Source organism: Phacochoerus africanus, chromosome 1 (genome assembly GCF_016906955.1).
Source record: "Phacochoerus africanus isolate WHEZ1 chromosome 1, ROS_Pafr_v1, whole genome shotgun sequence".
In the NCBI taxonomy this organism is placed as follows: domain Eukaryota; kingdom Metazoa; phylum Chordata; class Mammalia; order Artiodactyla; family Suidae; genus Phacochoerus; species Phacochoerus africanus.
In genome coordinates this window covers 260,590,239-260,612,344 of record NC_062544.1, presented here as the reverse complement: position 1 = coordinate 260,612,344, position 22,106 = coordinate 260,590,239, and the positions used below count along the sequence as shown (strand labels likewise).

Genomic DNA, 22,106 nt, shown 5'->3' with positions numbered 1-22,106 from the left:
TTTTTCAAAGCCTGTGAGTCTGTTTCTGTTCTGCAAATAATTTCTAGCTATCCTATTGCTTCTACTTTTGTCATGGAGACAGTTAACAGAATTACAAAATGTTTTGTTTGTAAATATTTATACTCCAAAGACTCTAACCTGTATGCTTAAGGGCAGGATATTAATTTACTATCAAAGAGAAGCAAAAGAAAAATGAAAGTAGACATATACTAATGGCTAAGAATTTGGATTTGAAAAGAATTTCTTCCTCTCGAAATTTTCATTTTGTTCAAAAACGTATAGCTAAACAAATGTTTAAGAAGAGTCCTTTAACCTTCATTTTAATTAACTAGTTTTATTGCTCGTCCAACTTGGCTCAGAAATTCAACCTTGAAATCTCACTGAATAGATTGAAAATGATTACACACACACAAGCATCCACCAAAAAGCCTCATATCTGAGAATTACCAACTTGAGGTTAGTAACCTGGGAATAGTGAAATAGTTTCCATCTTACTTCAGTTAGAATTTACCCAGCACAAGTACTTTGCTATTTAAATATTTATTTACGTGTTTAAATATTAAATAGAAAACCTCTCTGATACTAGACATGCACTAAAACAAATTGGAATTGGTTTCTAAGCTTCAATATTGATATTCTTTTCAGGAATGACTGAGAAAAAAGAAAACCTAATGACAAAATTGCACTCAGAGATATCCTCAAAGACAAAAATAATATATATACACTGTATATTAATACCTAAAAATGTAGGGAACCTTCCGTATTCTTATTCCTCAACTCAACTAAATAATAATTTAATATACACTCTTACTCTGGACTATATGGTTGTGGAGTGCAAGTAATACGTACATAGCTGAGAATTACTGTCTTTTTTTGGAGGTAAAAAGATTTTTAAGAATTTTGGTTTTGCTTTTTGGTATTTGGTCGTTCCTGAACATAAAGTTGGCATTGGAAAAGAATATATTCTATGTTTTGTGACAAACGGGATTTATTGGATTTACAAAATTAAGTAGTTGCCTTTCATATTTTGGATAAAATAGTTGCTCATTTTTTCACACATTAATTAATTAATTTATTTTTTTACTAATTCTATTCTTAAAGTGATAAACAGATTTTTTTCTTTTCTTTATGTCTGGATGAATATCCACCCAGTGCCCACATTTAATTATAAATGTGAGTCATAGAATGAACATGAATAAATTACAAGGCTAGAAATAGATGTTTCTTATTTCAGTACAATTAAAAAAGAACTCTAACAATCTCAAAGTTTTAATTCAAGTCTACACTAATTTCCAGGGCATAAGTCTCGTCTGTATTAATTTATTGCCCTAACTCAGACATCTCACTTTTAAAATATAGTGGTACTTTTTCATAATATTCTTCTGCTGTCAGCATCCCATTTTACCGAAACACATTCAGACACAAATGTATGTCCTATTTTTAATTTTTTTGCTTTTTGCTTTTTAGGGCTCCACTCGTAGCATACGAAGTTGAATTGGAGCTACAGCTGCCACAGCCATAGCAATGCCAGATCAGAGCTGCTTCTGCGACCTATACCATGGCTCACGGCAATGCCAGATCCCCGACCCACTGAGCAAGGCCAACGATCAAACCCACATCCTCATGGACACTAGTCAGGTTTGTTTCCACTGCACCACAACAGAAACTCCCTGTGTTATTTTTTAGAATGGAAAGTAATTTATACATCTGTCTTACTACTTATCTATTTTTCCAGACATCTTAACCATATTTTTTAAATATTCAAATTGATTTTCATAACACAGAGGAAATGTTGCCCTTCTGTTTGAAACTACATTGGAAGTGATCATTAATACACTTCTAGAAAGAAGACAGCTCCCATTAATACACTTCTAGAAGACAGCTAAGTATCATGGTATATATAGATATATATATATATCTATATATACACACACACACAGAAAAATATATATATATATATATTGCAAACACTTGGAAGTATTTATTTTTATAAGTTTCTTTTCTTTTTTTTTAAGGCTACACCTTCAGAATATGGAGGTTCCAGGGCTAGTGATCAAATCGGAGCTGCAGTTGCAGCCTATGCCACAGCCACAGCAACATCGGATCTGAGCCACACCTGCAACCTATGCCACAACTTTCGGCAACAGCTGATCCTTAACCCACTGAGCGAGGCCAGGGGTCAAACCTGCATCCTCATGGATACCGGTCAGGTTCGTTTCCACTGAGCTACAACGGGAACTTGGCCCTCTGAGACTTTATAAAATAGTTGAAAATCACATCTTTATCCTATAATGCACTATTGATACTGCTTCTGACTAAATTATTAATGTTCTGTGCCTTCCCAAGACACGTAAAAATAAAATACAGGCGTGAAAAAAATCCATGGCATATTAACTCTTCTCAAGCAGAGTTATACCTTGATGGAGACTTACAGCTATGCAATTTTTCTTTCATCAAAGTCTTTTGTCGTTTAAAATTGGAAATGACCAAATGAATTTCCATCCAAAGGAAATTTTCATTGGTCAGGCATTGGCTGAGGTTCCAGAGCAAATAAAGAAAACAGTCCTTGGTGTCAAAAAGCTTGTCTCTAGAAGATAAAACCCCTGTAAACACAAGTGATGTAGGTGCAATGATATGAGCAGGTTCAGGGTAACAAAGCTAATGTCATCCTTTCTAAGGGGAAAATCAGTGCAATGGACTGAATGTTTGTGTTCCCCCCAACAAAATCCAGATATTGAAAACCTAATCCCTTCTGTAATGATATTAAAAGGTTGGGGCCTTTGGGAAGTGAGGAGGTCATGAAGGCTCAGGAATGGATTAGTATCATAAAAGGGACCCCAGAGAGCTCTCTCACCCACTTTCACCATAGGAGGTCACAAAGAAGTCATCAGTCTGTATCCTGGAGAAGGGGTCTCATCAGAACCCAACCCTGCTGTCACTCTGATAATAGATTTCCAGCCTCCAGGGTTGTGAGCAAAAAAACCACCAGAGGCTTAATGCCCCCTAGTCTGTGGTGCTTTGTTACAGCCACCACAACTGACCACGCTAGTCAGTAATGTCTTCATAGTAGCAGCAACACCAAGTGTGTCTCAAATTGGATGTAAGTGCTCCTGAGGGAAATAGAAAGAGTCCCACAAGCCAAGGCACAGAAGCTTGAGGCATCATGTAGCTTCTGGGAGCCTCGAGAGTGCAGGTTGGCAGCACTGGGGCTTGTGGGATGAGAAGAGTACAGCAGGAGTTAAGGCTAGCAGAGGCCAGATGATGTAGAGTCCTGCGCCATGCAGAAAATATGAGCCTATGAGACTTAATGCTGTCTATTTTAAAATATTTTAAAAGTTGCTTCTGGAATTGGAGCTACTTTTCTGAAGAAATATCATGGGGAAACCCAAAGTATAAAAATAGACATAAGCTAGCCCTCTCTGATTAAGGGAGTGTGAGGTACCCAGAGACACTGACGTACTCAAAGACCTGTTTCAAATGCTTGTCACATAAACACATCCTTCCAAAGAGCAAGCACCTTGTCTTCTGAATGTTGAGGATGACATGTTCACTCAGCTGTGTGCCGATAGGATATAGGATTTTATTCTTAGCTCTAGAAAACAAAACGAAACAAACACCCCCCCCCCAAAAAAAAAAACCTTGAAGAAGCACTACAACAAAGGAGAATATAGCAGTATGAGGAAACCATTATTATTTTCTTAACAGACATTCCTACCCCCAGCTAGGAGGAGACCTGCTTTTGTTTGGCAGGTTCCTGAAAATGAGGTTGAGTGTTGTAGACTGTGAAACCAGCTAGGAAATGCACTACTCTTTTTTAAGCTCTCTAGTCTATGTTTTGCTTAAAGCATTTAAACTTAGGGTTCATGCTGGTGACAGTATAGCAGTTAGCTAAATACTATGTGATAGAAGAAAGGAGGAAATAAAAGAGGAAAAACTTAGGTTGGAAAGAGAGCATTTGGAAAAGAAAGACATGAAGAATCCTCAGGTCTAATGAGGATTTTGCTTAAGTTTATGTCATGTGCTCTGTGATATGACACATTGTTCCTCTCTCTGCAGTATCTCTGTAAATCATCCTTTTATCACTACTGCTTGGCTAAGTTTAGAGTGCTCTGTGAGAGACCCAGCAAAGAGCTGGAGACCTCCAGGGAAGTTAGGAGCCAAGGCTGAGCCTGGCCGAGAAGCCTCTGTGAGTGAGTCTTACAAACATGAATGATTTGCAGTTTATCCTGAAACCCACCCTCTTCTCCCATATGGAAGATACATGTCATCTTAAATCACTGTTAAGATTGTGATATGTGGAGTTGTCACTGTGGCTCAGAGGTAATGAACCGGACTAGTATCCATGAGGACATGGGTTTGATACCCGGCCTTGCTCAGCGGGTTAAAGATCTGGCATTGCCACGAGCTGTGGTGTTGGTCGAAGAAGCAGCTCCAATCTGGCATTGCTATGGCTGTGGTGTAGATTGGCAGCTGCAGCTCTGATTTGCCCCCTAGCCGGGGAACTTCCATATGCTGAGGGTTTGGGCCTAAAAAGACAAAAAAAAAATTGTGATGTGTGATTGTGACGCTGATTAGGGTTGTATTGGCATCTGTTTCCCAACTTTCCCTGCTACTTGGTCTTTGAGTCATAGCTGCTTTCAGCCCTTCCTCCTACCTGTCGAGCGAGAGGTACTGAATGAACATAAAGTGTTTGGACAACCAGGGGTCATTTTGAAAATCAGTCCCCTACTTCCTCTTCAGGAGCTATGAAATTTACCTTCATAAAGAACTGGTTAAAGGAGTTCCCGTCGTGGCGCAGTGGTTGGCGAGTCTGACTGGGAACCATGAGGTTGCGGGTTCGATCCCTGCCCTTGCTCAGTGGGTTAAGGATCCGGTGTTGCCGTGAGCTGTGGTGTAGGTTGCAGACGTGGCTCGGATCCAGTGTTGCTGTGGCTATGGCATAGGCCAGTGGCTACGGCTCCGGTTCGACCCCTGGCCTGGGAACCTCCACATGCCACGGGAGCGGCCCAAGAAATAGCAAAAAGACCAAAAAAAAAAAAAAAAGAACTGGTTAAAAATAATAACTATTAGCATAACTGGTTAATACTTCCCCTGACTAGAAAAGTTCTAGCTTCATAATTTCCTGTTTTAACTATGTTGAGAATATCAGATGCCAGATTTTAAGAGACATGATGAAGGAGCCATAAAAGCAGGACTGTTAGGGAGGCTCAGCTCACTGCTGGGAATCACCTTCAGAGTTTCCAGGTGAGGTTCCTCTTGCTAACATCCCTTTCCTGAAATGTACAAGAGCAAGGTTTGGAGGATTGTTACTCTTGTTTTTGACAGGCCCATAAAAAGAAGAGCTAACCCATGTGTCTAAGGAAGAAAGAGGAAGTAAATTACTGATACATGCGAGCAATTGAAGAGTTAAGACCCGGCAGTGCTTTTTAAACATGAATGAACATACACATCACCTGGGAATGTTATAGAAGGTCAAATTTTGATTGACTAGGTCTGGGATGGGGGCAAAGGGTCTGCATTGTTAATATCTATCACCAGTGATACATTTCTGCTGGTGCATGTATCCCACTTTGAGCAGAAAAGTCTAGAGTCAATTACCTGGGTTCAAGTCCTGGTTCTTGACTCCCCCAAACTGAGTGACTTTGGGCTGTTTACATCTATGTGACTCAATGTCTTCACTTGTAAAATGGGAATAATATTACCTACATCCGTGAGCTGTTGTGAAAGTTAAAAGACTTAACAGATAATAGCACTGAGAAGAATGTCTGGCACATGGCAGGCGCTCGATAAATATTTGGTGAATGAATTCCTTAGCAATAGAATATGAGGGGGAGAAAAAGGGCCTGTGCTTTTGAACGCAACCCTTGTTTTGAATGAAATAATGATAGTGAAAACATTACATTTTTATTTCATTTTTTATTGAAGTATATAAACTACATTAGGTTCAGGTATAGAATATAGTTAGCATTTTTACAGATTGTATTCCATTGAAAGTTATTCAATATAATGGGTATAATTTCCTGTGTTATATAATATATCCTTGCTGCTTATCTGTTCTATACATCGTTGTTTGTACCTTTTACCCCCATACCCCTAATTTGCCCCTCTTCACTTGGGGAACCACTAGTTTGTTTTTTTCTATCTGTGAGTCTGTTTCAGTTTTGCATAGACATTTATTTGTATTATTTTTTGTTTTGTTTTGTATTATTTTTTGGATTCCAAATATAAGTAATATTCCATTGTGTGTATATGTATATATATTTCACATCTCTTTACCCCTTTGTCTTTTGGTGGGTATTTGGGTTGTTTTCATATCCTGGCTATTATAAATAGTACTTCTATGAACATTGGGATGCATATATCTTTTTGAATTAGTGTTTTCATTTTTTCCAGATGTATACCCAGGAGTGGAACTGCTGGATCATATGGCAGTTTTATTTTCAGTTTTTTTGAGAAAACTTCGTACTGTTTTTCATAATGGCTGCACCAATTTACATTCCCAGCAACATGTACAAGTGTTCCCTTTTCTTCATATCCTTTTCAACATTTTGTTACTTGCAGACTTTTTGATGATAGCCTTTCTGACAGGTGTGAGGTAATAGCTCATTGTTGTTTTGCTCTGCATTTTTTTTTTTGTCTTTTTAGGGCCATACCTGCAGCACATGGAAGTTCCCAGGCTGGAGGCTGAATTGGAGCTGTAGCTGCCAGCCTATGCCACAACAACGCAATGCCAGATCTGAGCCACAGCTCTCACCAACTCTGGATTCCTAACCTACTGAGCGAGGCAGGGGATCGAACCTGTGTCCTTATGGATACTAGTCGGATTTGTTAGCCATAATGGGAACTCCTGATTTGCATTTCTGTAATAATTAGTGATGTTGAGCATCTTTTCAAATGCCTGGTAGTCATTTGTATGCCTATTCAGGTCTTCTGTCCATTTTTTTATTGTTTTTTTTTATATTGAGTTGTATGAGCAGTTTATATATTTTGGATATTAACCCCTTATTGGTCTTATCATTTGCAAACTTTTTTTCTCCCATTCTGTAAGTTGTCTTCTTGTTTTGTCAATAGTTTCCTTTGCTATGCAAAAGCTTTTAAGTTTAATTATGTTCCATTTGTTTATTTTTGCTTTTATTTCTTTTGCCTTAGGAGACAAATCCAAAACTCTTTTATGTCTCCCCCAAAGAGTCATCTGCATTTTCAGCTTCTAACTTTGTCTCATTGTTGTTGGTTTTTTTTTGGGGGGGGGGGGGAGTCAACTCTATAGAATCCTAATTAGGGCTCAAAAGAGCAACGTGGGAAGCCTCAGTAGAAGGTAATGGGTTCTTCTTTTCTCCACCTAAGGGCAGGAAATGGTAAGATTTATATTTAAGAAAGTGATTAAGAGCAGAAGAGAGATAGCAGTAGGAGCTGGAAAAAACTAGGACTGGGGACATAAGCTTACAGACTATTATAACTGACCAGGGAGGAGACAAAATGAACCTGAGATTAGGGCAGTGGAGAGAGCTGGAGAGGGTGTTCAACACGAGCACAATTAAGCTGGTTGACTTGATGAGACACGGCATTAAATGGTGGGCATAGCTGATATCTAGGGAAATATGTGAGAAAGCTCCTACTTATTTAGCTTGGATAAGTAGATAGATCTTGGGAACCATTTGCAAAGACAGAGTAAAGGGAGAGGGAATATGTCATCAAGGGAATGAATAAAGCTAAAGGGGAATAAGACGGTAATAGGACTAATTTCGGACCCATTGGAAGTGGCTGTGGAGCTAGAAAACCACAGGCAATTAGAAATCCAGGTCTGGAGCAGAGGAGATGAACATGTTGACCGCACAGATTTGGAAGTCGGCAGCATTTATATAATAAGGCTTTGGAAGTGAATGAGTCTATCCCGGGAAATATGTGCTGTAAGAAGAGACATGAGGGAGACTGAGAAGAAAGGCAGGGAGAGATAGAAACAAAGTTAAAAGAGTTGTGGCAGAAGGCCAAGAAGAGAGTGCTTCATCAATGAGGAAAACCTCAAAAGGGCCAAATTCCACAAAACAACATCTGCCTTACCAGAAACCAGTTCCTCCTCCATGATTCATTGAATTTATTCATGCATTCTGTCAACACCACATCATGTTTCCAATCTCTTAGGGTCAAAGCTGAGTATCTTCAACTCATCCCGCTTCCCCATTCTTTATTCCTTATCTAAAGCACTAAGACCTCCTTCCCATTCCTTGATGTCCATTCCTTTCTCTGAAAGGAATCATTTTATACTCTAGTCCAAATGCTTCCAGCTGACACAAAAACTTCCTTTATGTCATGGCTGGGCTCAATGTTCTGAAAACAGCTTTTTCCAAAATGCTGTATTTATTCCTATATATATATATATATATATATATATATATTTTTTTTTGTCCTTTTGCCTTTTCTAGGGCTGCTCCCGCGGCATATGGAGGTTCCCAGGCTAGGGGTCGAATCAGAGCTGTAGCTGCTGGCCTACGCCAGAGCCACAGCAACACGGGATTCGAGCCACATCTGTGACCTACACCACAGCTCACGGCAACGCCAGATCCTTAACCCCCTGAGCAAGGGCAGGGATTGAACCCGCAACCTCATGGTTTCTAGTTGGATTTGTTAACCACTGTGCCACGACAGGAACTCTGCTTCAATATTTTACAATGCGTTTTCAAGTTGAAAAATTGGTTTTGTTTAGGAACATAAGCCCCATGTGCATCTAAGTATTAAGCAATGTATGAGAATAATAAACACCAAATTTAGGATGACGATCAGTTCTGCAGAGGTTGGGACAGTTAAGATTAGGGGAGGGAGTCCAGGGATTTCAACTGTGTTAATAATGTTTAATATGTAAGCTGGGGAACAGGATCATGGATTTAAGTTTACAGATAGTTAAGAAATACAAAACAACAACAACAACAACAACAAAAACAACTATTTAAGAAGGGCTTTATTTATTTATTTATTTAGTCTTTTTGCCATTTCTTGGGCCGCTCATGCCACATATGGAGGTTCCCAGGCTAGGGGTCTAATCGGAGTTGTAGCCACCGGCCTACACCAGAGCCCCAGCAAGGCGGGATCCCAGCCACGTCTGCAACCCATACCACAGCTCACAGCAATGCCAGATCCTTAACCCACTGAGCAAGGGCAGGGATTGAACCCGCAACCTCATGGTTCCTAGTCGGATTCGTTAACCACTGCGCCATGATGGGAACTCCTAAGAAGGGCTTTATAATGACATCACCCTGAAATTCAAGTTTTTAAGGTCTTCTCAATTTGAGCTTCCTTTGTTCCCTGTCTCATCTTACTTCCCACAATTCCTTGCAGTAATCTCTTCTGGGCCTGTTTCCTCTCATATGGCTCAAAGGGTCATTGCAAGTGTATTTCTTTGGCTTCCTTCAGTATTATTGTCCACCTGCTAGGAATGCATCTCGACTCAGTCAGGTATTTCTCTCCAAATGTTTACAGCCTTTTTAATCTCAGAAAGATTTGTGGCTAATTTCTCTGTTGGATATAAATTCCTCACCCTCTGAAATCTCATGAGTGCTCTGTGTGTGTGTGTGTGTGTGTGTGTGTGTGTGTGTGACATTCTTATCTATCATTTTCAAATTTATTTGCACAATATATTTCTCACTATATAGTTCAGTCATTCTAATCCTGGTGGCGCATTAAAGTTATCTGAGAAGCTCTTTAGAAATATATGCCTGGGCTTCAACTCCAGCCTGAATGATACAATTTTAAAAGCGTCCAAGGTGACTCTAATACCACAGTTCTAGCTTGTTCATGTCTTGAAGACGGGAGCCACCTCTTCTTAGCCATCTTTACACTAGCACAGAATTTCGCATATGAGTCTATGATGTGACTAAAAGCTTAAAGACCAGTTTCATTCAACAAAACCAGGAAAAGCTAATAATCTTAAGAAAATGAGGCACTATTCTTCTGAAATTACAATATATTTAAAAGTCTGTTTAGTATAACTTGACCTTCAATAGTTCAGTGTCATGAATATTTGGAAGCAAGTTACCTGAATGTGCAAACATGAACAGCTGGACTGAAATCGAACACTGACAGAGTGACATTAAATACTGGAGTCCAAGGAGGCAAGGCCATAAATAAGAGCTTTTAGTTCCAATGTTTGACAACTGATCCTTAATTCCAGAAGGGATCACAGTAGCAGTAGGCATAGAGTATAAAAAGTACAGTGTAAAGAGTGTAGGACATTTAGTATAAGAATGACAGTGCAAATATGTTAAAAAAGAATCGGTCAGAATAATATGCAATAGTGGGAAAATCATGTTCCTCTTCTCCAAATTAAATCGCAAATATGTGTAACTTGGGTACTGCATTGCTTGTTAGAAGCAAATAGTATTTTAATGCTTAAGGTTTTTTAATCTGTTAGTTGTGTCAAAATGATATGGTTTTTTTTTGCAATAGTCTTGACAGAAAGAGTTAGATAATTATGTATATCATTGGCATACCATCAGAAAGGAGAATGTATTTTAACCCAACTTTTCAGAAGGAAATAAAAAGATATACTAAATACCTCTTTTTTTTTTTTTTTTTGCTTTTTAGGGCCACACATCCTGCATATGGAGGTTCCCAGGCTAGGGTTTGAATCGGAGCTACAGCTGCCAGCCTACACCACAGCCATAGCAACACGGGATCTGAGTTGTGTCTGCAACCTACACCACAGCTCATGACAATACCAGATCCCTGACCCACTGAGTGAGGCCAGGGATTGAACCCGCATCCTCATGGACACTAGTCAGATTCGTTTCTGCTGCACCACAATGGGAAATCCCCTAAATAACTTTTAATGTCTCTTTCAACCCTTGGATTCTCTGAACTATTTGTATCTACCTGTCTTCAAGCTCACCGATTCTTTCCTTGGCCGTGTCATACATACTGCTGAGCCCATGGAAAGCATTCTTCATTTATGTTACAATTTTTTTTTTAACTTCTCATATTTCCTTTTGATTCTTTCCTAGATTTTCCATCTCTCTACTTACATCACCCCTCTGTCCTCTTTTTCCATTAGAACCTTTACTATATTAATCATAGCATTTTGTTTCATTCAAAAAAATTCTTTACAAACTGTTTATTTTCCATCCATCTTATTTCCATTTTCAGTTTAAGAGCCTATGGACAAATGGCTTAAGACCACTCAAGTCTTGCTCCTACGCATTCAGGGGCCTGAGGAGTGGAAGCTGCCATCGAATCTTCAGTAGAAAACTACTGAAAAGGTACAGAGGGCACCTCCATTCCTTCAAACCAGGTTGCGACCTCAGATTGAGTAGCAGTGAACTCAGGAGCTGGAGTAGTGCATTCACTCTGAAATTCCTCCTTGGTCAGAGCCTTTCCAACAGTGCTCTGTATTTCCTTTTCAATCACTTTAGGATTTCTGTAGAAGTAGATAGGGAGCAGGCATGACCTTCCATGGGTGTTCCTGGGAGATGGTGCCATGCACTCGCAGAATTTCCAGGGCCAGCATCCATTACATCAGACTGGTTGAGTGAGCTCCCTTGTTGTTGCCTGGATGACAGCATCCACATAGCACAGAGGAGCATCACAGAGCAAAGGTAGGCAGGAGGTGCCTCTGTGAGAGGCTGGTGGTCAACCCTGGGATCAGTCACCACCAGATGTCTCAGCTCCGGAAAGGCTGCCTGGATCTGGTTCCAAGTTCCAGGAGTGAAGCAGCCAGCAGTAGGAGTGGCTCCAGTGACAGCAGCAAACTTGAGATCAGCTCACCGGCCAGTATTCCTGGAGGATCTAACACTGACATCAGCTGGGTTTTCAAAGGCAACAATGGTACCAGCTGCCAGCAGAAGCTTCTCTCAGGTTTCCTTCAGATTTATGATATAGATGCATTTTGGGACATACTGTTCCATGCGGAAGCCAAGGTTGGTACCACCGAAATGGGTTCCTGATGCAAAGAATTTGAGGATTTCAAGGTCTCTGGACATTGTGAAAATTTCTCTCTCAGTTACAAGAGAAACTCTGCCCTCTCTGGGTAGTGTAGAAAGGCTCATCAGAGTTATTTTCAATCCCCTGTCTGTGCATCCCCAAATCTGTGTTATATCTAAGTCTGGTTCTAAATCTTTCTCTGTCACTTTCAGACTATGTTTGTTCCTGCCTTTGCCAGCCCTTGTAATTTTGTAGTGAAAGGTGAATATAATATGTATGAATAATTAGAACTGAGATAAACAGGACTGCAATGTGAGGATTTATGTTAATTTTTGCTCTAGCAATAGGGTCTACAGGATTCAAGTTTGTTTTTGCCCTTGACATTGGGCTTCCCTGAGTATGTCTCCTCAGAGAGTGTCTGCTTCTTACAGGATTCAGAAGTGTAATCCACTGTTTTGCTGGAGCCCTGTTGGTGTGGTGGTTTGATGTGGGTGAAGGAGCACATTCTACGATCCTTCAATTAAATCTCAGTGTCCTTTTCCTTGGACTGTGACCTTTACAGGTGTTTCTAGTTGGTACAGCTTCTCCTACCCACTGCTCTGTACTCCCTTTTCTGGCTGCACTGCAGCCATCCCAATCTATTTCCATGAACCTCTGATCCTGTTGACAATGTTGTTTTGTTTGTTTGTTTTCGTTCTTTAGGGGAAACGAACCATCGTGGCTCAGTGGTTATTGAATCCGACTACGAACCATGAGGTTGTGGGTTTGATCCTTGGCCTTGCTCAGTGGGTTAAGGATCTGGCGTTGCCGTGAGCTGTGGTATGGGTTGCAGGCGTGGCTGGGATCCCACCTTGCTGGGGCTCTGGTGTAAGCTGGTGGCTACAGGTCCGATTAGACCCCTAGCCTGGGAATCTCCATATTCTGAAGGAGTGGCCCTAGAAATGGCAAAACGACAAAAAAAAAAAAAAAAAGGAGGGGGGACAGGAAGCCCACAGGGGGTGGAGTGGAAGGACTTCTCTTCCACCAGCTGAAAAATCCTTTCCCCAGGAGTTTTAAGCATAATAATCCTTCATTATATTCAAAACTGTTGGTTTATTTCACAATGATTATTCTTCCTTCCCCCACCAGAGCCGCAGGGCTCTTTCTTGGATCTTCACACACAGTAAGAACCTAGTAGAGGTACCAGACTCAGAGCCCATGAAAATGTGGGGTCCTTTCCAGACAGCAGCCCTAGAAGTTCCTCAGTTTTATCTTACTCCACGTTCTGCTTCCAGCCATTCATCAAAATTACCCTTTCAGTGTTCCTACGAGTTTATGGCTCCAGAAGCTTCTGTTCAAGGTCAGCAAGTCTCAACTGTGTCTCTCTGGATGAACTTGTCTCTTCAGATTTCTGCCTGGCAATTTGCCCAGTGACTTCAGGTCTCTGACAGGTTCAAGAATCACCACGGATTTTCAGTTGGTCCAGTTTTTTCTGTTACACTGTTGTAAAGACAGCAGTGACAACTTCCAAATCCTTTACCTGTCAAAGATGAACCCAGAAGCCTGTTATTTCTAATTGTATATTTCTAAACTTGTAAGCACATATAATAATAGTTAATTGCGAGATATAAAAATATTCTACTGGAACTAAAAATCTTATTGAAGTATATTTTAAAACTTAAAAGAAATTAAAATCTGTCAGGGTTTAATCTGAGTTGAAGCTTAATGTTTTAGCTTTTGTCAATTTTCACTGTTGAAACAGCGAACATTGTTTTTAGTTCCTTATGAAACAGTTTCCTTTCAATTAATAAACATAACAATAGCAATCACTGCCATTTCATACAATCTTCCTCAGAGATTACATTATTTATACTCCCATTAATCAAGAGTAATATTTGTATTTATTTTGTTCTGTTTATTTTGAGCATTAATACATTTATTTAAATAACTCACGGTATCTGGAAACTTTGTTCAAGCTCAGCATTTCACTGTACATTTATGAAACTTCTTATTCTGGCTTCTTAACCTAAAATACTTTTTGTATTAGATTTAGTGTCACAATCTCAGGATTATTTTGATTATTGAAACTTTTCTGGAATAAAGGGAAAGTATTGTTACTTGGATGGGCTTTAAATATGGCACCTTGATGTATTGAATATTTTAAGTTGAAGGAATTTGAGAAATGGAAGGTGCTGGAAGGACTCTCTGCCCTTCTCTGAGGCAGGTCATAAGACCCCGAAGTGAGAGGTGCCCTCTCGCTACCAGGAGGAAAGCAGCATCCTCATCTCTGAATGTGAATGAACAGATCCTGTTAACTTTCCTCCTGTTCACCTCACTTAGCTCAGACCCTTTTTATCCTGTCACATTTTCCCATGATTTGTCATTCTTCATCAAACTCACCATAAAAACAGTGCTTCTTCATGCAGTTCCCACTGTGGCTCGGCCGGTTAAGAACCTAACCTAACATGAGGATGCAGGTTCGATCCCTGGCCTCACTCAGTGGGTTAAGGATCCAGGGATGCTGCAAGCTGCAGTGTAGGTCACAGATGCGGCTTGGATCTGGTGTTGCTGTGGCTGTGGCATAGGCCGGCAGCTGCTGCTCCAATTCAACGCTTAGCTTGTGAATTTCCATATGCCGCAGGTGTGGCTGTAAAAAGAAAATGACAACAATAAAAACTGCTTCTTTGGGTCTTCACTTCCTTATGAAGGTGCCTATGTTATATAAAACTTAGGTTAAATAACTTTTTATGCTTTTTAAAATAATTAATATGTTTTTTTTGTAACAGAGATCCAGTCAAGAACCTGGATGGAAGGGTAGAAGGAAAATGATATATTTTTCTTTCAGACATTACAAATAAAGTTTTATTTTTGTCTTTTGGTTTTGGTTAATATGAGAGAGTCACTGACAGATTATCCAAGTTTAAATGATTGTTATTTTGGTATAGTATCATGAAGGATTTCCTCATTGAGTGGCTCTATGATAATCTGATATCTTATCTCATATGTCAGGCCAATTGTGGGTCAGAGATGGGACACTTTTTCTAAGGCTATGGTTTTAATTAGCCAGTCCCGGGAAGCAGGGTGCCTCTGTATAACTCAACCACCTTGGTGGTTTCTTGAATTGCTCTGTAAGAATAGTTTTAAATAGAAATACATTTTTATTTTACTTGTTAAATTTAATTTTTGTTTTCTATTGGAGCATAGTTAATTTACAATGTTGTTTTAGTTTCAGGTGTACAGCAAAGTGATTCAGTTATGTATTTACATATATCCACCCTTTTTCAGATTCTTTTGCCATATAGGTTATTACACAGTATTGAGCAGAACACCCTGGGCTATCCAGTAGTTCCTGGTTGGTTACTATTTTACATACGGTAGTAGGCATAGTTAACCCCAAAGTCCTAATGTATCCCTTCCCCACAGATAAATTTTAAAAGGGTTATATTTTTAGTTGAAGAGAAACTGAATCCCAGAAATTCTGTGGGACAATGAAGAAGGTACATTTAGAAGCCCAGTACTTCAGATGCAGTTTATGAAGAATGGAAACCAACTGGGATTTCTCACTTCTTCCAATGAAATGAAATTTACAAAAGGCCCCAAACTATTTCATCAGGCTGAATTCCCTGTATAGTTATCTGACTTGCCTAAAAGGGGAGTTTGAGAGATTTTTTTCCAGGTCAGTTCAGTCTCCTGCTCTCTCATAACTATTTCACAAGTTTCACCTCTCTACAAAAACCTCCGACACCTCCCCACTCCTCCTCATTTTAAACTGATGGCCTTGTTTCTTATTTCATAGAAAAAATACCAGTCCGTAATCACATATCCTGTATTCCTTCCTGTAGTTAAGCATGATGGACTGTCCTTGGCCTAAGGTCAACTTCTCCTTTTTACTGGTACTCATCACCTCTCACTAGCTCAAAGACTTCACTCTTGCAATTTTCCTCTCTCCCATGAAAAAAAGAAGAAACAAAAACAACAAACTCATCTCGATTCCACATCTCCTTCAGCAACACTTTCCTTTTCTCTGCTCCCCCTTATAGCCACACCTCATAAAATCAATCATCTCTAACCATTGTCTACAAATTTTTGTTTTCCCATACTCCCTTGAATGTATTCCACTCGGCCTCCTATCTCCTTCTCTCCACAAGAGCTGTTTGTTCAAGGTCACCAGTTACCTCCATGCAGCCAAATCCATTAGTCAATTCTTAGTCTTCATAATGCCTTACCTATAAGTAATTCTGTTCCATAAACAGCTTTTGTTACAAATGATTATCCTGTCCTTGTTGAAACATTTTTGTTTACTCCACGTCAAGACACAACGTGCTTTTGATTTTCTTCTATTCTACTGACCACTTTTCCCTAATCTCCTTTGAGGAACTTGGTTCTGCCTTACATTCATAGTCTTAAAGGCACTCTGTCTCAGGGAATTTTTATACATGTGTATTCACTTTTCAGATAATGGTATTCAGCCTCAAAACTCTCATGCTATCTCCATAAAAATTCTAAAATTACTATCTGCCTACTCAACAAACAATTCTGTTGCGAGACATGTTTTTATAATATTTTCTTAGCCTCTTTGCTGAAAACTCCATCTTGTCCTTCCTTCCTTTGTCCCGTCTTCCTGCTTGAGAAACAGTCATGGTGTCGGTAAATGACTTAAGCTTAAGAACAAAGACCTAAAGGCATGGGTTATTCGTGGGGTCAGCTGAATGAGGACATAATACATTGGTCTAGGCACGCCGGACTTGTGCAGATTGGCATGCCATTTGCACAAGCATGATATGTCCTCTAAAGAATAAGAGAAAGAGGAACCTCATGGCCAAGTGGTTTATGAGTGGTCATTAGCAGAATATGCATTAACAAAGAGAACCAAGGTGCAAACCCAGGTACACAGGGTTGCTGCAAATAGACATGCCATTTGCAGAAGCACAGTGAGGATTCTCTGAAATGCTATGCATGGATAGCTAACTCAAATGCTAATGATTCTTAAATGCCTAAAGTTTAGAGTAAAAGTTTAACCATCTACCAGCTAAGTGACTTTTAAAATAATTAGAGAACTTATAAAATAATAAAAAAAACCCTATATCCTTCACCTACAACCCCTTTTTCACTTGACGCAATCTTCAAGAGCACAATAAAAGCAATGTGGTTTCTTGAGGCAGGGCTCTTGGTCCCTGAGACCTTGAGTCCCCCAGTTCCCACCTTTACTTAAGATAAATGTCTCTGTGTCTTGTTTTATGTTAACTTTTTTCCTTAAGTTTCACAGCACCCGTTCTTCAGCCTCATCCTGCTGAGCTGGTCTCGGCACAATGCCACATGGATATCTACCAGTTCCTCACACATAGACTGTCCAAAACTGAACTCTTGATTAAATCTCTTCCTCCACAAGCCTTTTCATTGTATACATTTGGGTCTTATAATTTGCTGGGTACGAAATCTCAAAAACAGGAAGGTGTTTTTAAAATCTTTTTTTTTTTTGGCTGTGTCTTTGGCATGCAGAAGTTCCTGGGCCAGAGATAGGACTCATGCTACTGTGGTGACAACATCAGATCTTTTAACTGCTAGGCCACCAGGTAGCTCCTAAAATCATTGTTAATAGTTAAATCTGTTTTTTTTTTAATATGATGTGATTTCATCTCTCCAGTGTGATGTATACATATTTAGGTGTAAATTTCTCTTACTTTAAGGTGGTGAGACCTAACATACTGGTAGTATAGGACCTTTTTTCTTCCTTTTTCTTTTTAAACCAAGAAACACTGATTCTATTTAGTCATTTAAAAGATAATTTGGGCTATGTCTGGCAGTGGGTCTGAGGAAAGGAGAGGTTTCTAGAGGCCTGGCCAATGGACTGTGGCATGGGCAGTTGGGGGAGGGGCAGGAATCTGGCCCTGGGAATGTGATGTGGGCTATGGGCTTCAGGCTTGGTCAGGGCCTGGGTTCCAGAATTCAGCTTAGTGTAGGCCACGAGACCCTTTGGAGTTGGCTGTAGCTTTGTAGTAAAAGCACTGAAGGTGAGTGATTCATTTTAGATAGTGGGACAAAAATTGATCTCTGCAGGCAAAACCTTTAATTATGATACTGCTCTCAAAGAATGTAACCATAATGAGGAAAAGTTCCCGATGGTTAGATGGTTACGGTGACAAATCCCAAAGCAGTGACATACTAGCCCCAGCTACATGCAACCCATAGATCAAATCCGGCCACCACAGCTGCAGTTGGTTCATCCACAGCAACAGCTGTGGTTCAAGTGCCAACCTCTGTTCCTGCACTGGCTCCCACCTCTGCATCCACACCCATACCCATCACTCCAGCATCAAGGATAGCATCTTCTGAACGTGCACCTAGGACTGCAACTAAACAAGGGAAATCTGCACCAACACCAGCAAGGACACTTGTGACTACTGGTCCAATACTGACTGACAACACAATAGCAGAGTTAGTAAAAACCTTTTTGAAGATTCAAACAGCCCTTGTGACAGGTTGCTCTTATGAGAATGTGGTAAGGAGATTGTGTCAGTGAGCTGGTTTCAATGACTCTGACATGGCAGTGAAGTATTTTTTAATTTACAAAATATTTTAAAAATACTAATGAGCATTATTTTTTAAAAGCAGCTTTAAGTTTACAAAAAAACTGAGCAGACATTGAGAGAGTTCCCACATACCTCTGCTTTCCCACCAGAGATTCCCGTATTGTTAACGTCTTGCACTGGTGCAGTACATTTGTTAGTAATTTATCAACTAATATTGATTTATTCATTATTATTAACTAAATCTATAGCTTATATTAGTGTTCACATTTTGTATTATAAGTTCTGTGAGTTTCGCAAATGCATAATGTCACATGTTTAGCATTACATTATCATAGGGATTAGTTTTACTGCCCTAAAAATCCTCTGTACTTCACCTATTCCTTCTTCCCTTCTTTCCTTCCCTCTGGCAACTACTGATCTTGTTATTGTCTCTATAGATTTGTCTTTTTGAGAATGTCATATAGTTGGAATTATACAGCATGAAGCCTCTTTAAACTGGTTTCTTTCACTTAATATATGCTTCCAAGAGTCTCCATGTCTTTTTGTGTCTTGATAGCTCTTTTCTTTTTTTTTTATTACTCAAATGAATTTATCACATCTGTAGTTATATAATGATCATAACAATCCAATTTCACAGGATTTCCATTCCATAACCCAAGCACATCCCCCCACCCCCCAAACTGTCTCCTCTGGAGACCATAAGTTTTTCAATATCTGTGAGTCAGCATCTGTTCGGCAAAGAAATTCAGTCTGTCCTTTTTTCAGATTCCACATGTCAGTGAAAGCATTTGATGTTAGTGTCTCATTGTTTGGCTGATTTCACTTAGTATGCTAATTTCTAGGTTCATCCATGTTGCTAAAAATGCTGGTATTTCGTTCATTTTAATGGCTGAATAATATTCCATTGTGTATAGGTACCACATCTTCTTTATCCACTCCTCTGTCAATGGACATTTAGGTTGTTTCCATGTCTTGGCTATTGCAAATAGTACTGCAATGAACATCGGAGTACATGATAGCTCATTTCTTTTTATCACTGAGTAACATCCCATCGTCTGGATGTGCCACTGTTTATTTATCCATTCATCTACTGAAGGACATCTTGGTTACTTTCCATTTTTGGCAATTATGAATAAAGCTGATATAAACATTCTTGTGCAAATTTTTAAAAAGATGTAAGTTTTTAAGTCTTTTGGGTAAATACCAAGGAGTCTGGTGTACCAATGTCTTTCAAAGTAACTGTACCATTTTGCATCCCCATAGTAAACAATGAGAGTTCCTGTTGCTCCACATCCTAGCCAGCATTGGTCTTGTTAGTGTTTTAGATTGTCTCTGTTCTAATAGATGTGTAGTGGTATCTTATTGTTGTTTTACTTTGCAATTCCCTAACGACATATGATGTTAAACATCTTTTTCATACGTTTATTTACCATTGTTGAGTTTTAAGAGCTCTTTATATATTTTGAATACACATCCTTTATCAGACATGCTTTGCAAATATCTTCTTCCAGTCTGTGGTTTGTCTGCAACTGTACAAATATTTTTTAATGGGGAATCCTAGAGGGAAAGCAGACTATGATTGACCCCCTAAAACAGTCTTGAGCAGTGGCTACAGCTGCAGCATCTACAACAGAAACTTCTGGAGGACTTGCCTTTGAATTTTTATGGGATCAATTTCAAATGAGATGGGATGCCTCATTGAACAGAATTCTTCCATACTTCTGGTATTGTTGCCTCAGATGGGTCAAGAAAATCTTCAGTGATGACAGCAAGTTAGCCAATGGGGCATTGATTCAGATGTTAAGCGGATGACTTCAAGAAGCTGGAGGTCAAGGAGGAAGAGGTGGAACTGGCAGTGGAGGAGCTGCAGAAGCTGAAGTACTCATAGGAACTACTGCTATGGACTGCATGTTTCTGTCTGCTTCAAATTCACAGGTTGAAATCCTAACCCCCAACAGGATAGTAATAAGAAGTGTGGCTTTTGAAAGATGATTAGGTCATGAGGGTGAAACCCTCATGAATGGGATTAGTGACTCTATAAAGTGGACTCCAGAGCACTCTCTAGCCCCCTCTTCACTGAGTGCAGTATAAGTTAGCCATCTGAAATGTGAAAGAGGGTTCTTACTAGAACGAGGCTTACACCCTGATCTAGGATTCCCAGTCTGTAGAACGATGAAAAATAAATTTCTGTTGTTTAGATGCCATGCAGTCTATGATAATTTGTTACAGCAGCCTAAACTGACCGAGAGGAGCATATTCAATATTATATCAGGAAAAAGACACTATGGAAAAAAGTTGAAGATTTTCCTGAAGGACTTGTGATACAAACATACGTTGCTTTTGAGGTTAGAAGGGACCTTTTTTTCCCCCCTCACATTTTACATCAGTGTATTACATTGTCTTCCCTGGACATTTGAACTCATTTCTATATCTTGGTAAAAGGTAGTATACTGCTAGGGGTGGAAAAGGAGGGGTATAGGAAATAAGGCAAAGATAAACCCAGTGTATGTCTACTTAAACTGCAGGTCCATGCAGTGCTTAGAATATTACATGGCCAAAATCAGCCTCTGCAGTTCTTGATATCTTCCATAAAATAGTAGGAAACATTTCCTGGATGTTTATTATTAGTACACTAGGTCCAGAAACTTAGTGTCATGCCTTGTTTTATATTTGTTTGACTTAACATCAGCTTCTGAAATAATCTTTGTGATGTAGAATCTATAGTCTCTATTTCATGGCAACACTAGATAATGGCTTTGCGAAGTTGAGAACTATTCTGAAGCAATTGTAAAGAGGAATGCCAAATTATTAATGACTCTTGTTGCTACTTCAACTATGCGTGGACTTTGCTTAAGATAGCACATTCTTTCGTGATAAGTATTTGAAAACAGGGAAAACTTCTCTTTAGTTACTCATTTATTTTTCTTTATAGTTTGTACCTTTTAATCTCCCTCAACTATTTCTTTTCCTCTCTCTAATCTCCTCCCCGTTGGAAACCAGCTGTTTGTTCTCTGTATCTATAACTCTGTTTCTGTTTTATTATGCTGTTCATTTCTTTTTTTTTTTTTTAATTCCATGTTTAAGTGAAATCACACAGTATTTATATTTAAAGAGGAGGGAAATAGTCTCTTTAAATGGAAAGAATTACAAATTAAAAAAGATTCTTGACTATGGAATGTAAGACCCTTCTTAGATTATTTGAGAAGCTGTACAATTCCAGTTACTATACAGAAAAATAGATTTCTTGTTTATATACTTTGTTTGTTTGGGGTAAATATTGGTGATAGTCTGAGTTTCAAAATAATCACTGTGGTTTTGATTTTGATGTGTCTTTTGGGGCAATGTAACTTTTGAGGGTAATGAAGACATGAAATGGTCACTTGTCCTCTCTTACATTTTCCACAGCAGAAATGGGTTTACCAGCAAGCCGAGAGTTCAAATTGCTTTCCCTTTTTAAACCCACAAGATACTGAGTGAATTAAAAAGCTAATGGAGGAGTTCCCATCATGGCTCAGTGGTTAATGAATCCAACTGGGAACCATGAGGTTTCGTGTTCCATCCCTGACTTTGCTCAGTGGGTTGGGGATCCGGCATTGCCGTGAGCTGTGATGTATGTTGCAGATGTGGCTCGGACCCAGCATTGCTGTGGCTCTGGCGTGGGCCAGCAGCTGCAGCTCTGATTGGACCCCT

General features: G+C 39.4%; 1 pseudogene; it reads right to left on the bottom strand.

Moving 5' to 3' along the window:
* Positions 1 to 11,235: 11,235 nt before the first annotated feature.
* Positions 11,236 to 11,966, bottom strand: LOC125111332 (40S ribosomal protein SA-like; annotated as a pseudogene).
* Positions 11,967 to 22,106: the final 10,140 nt, after the last annotated feature.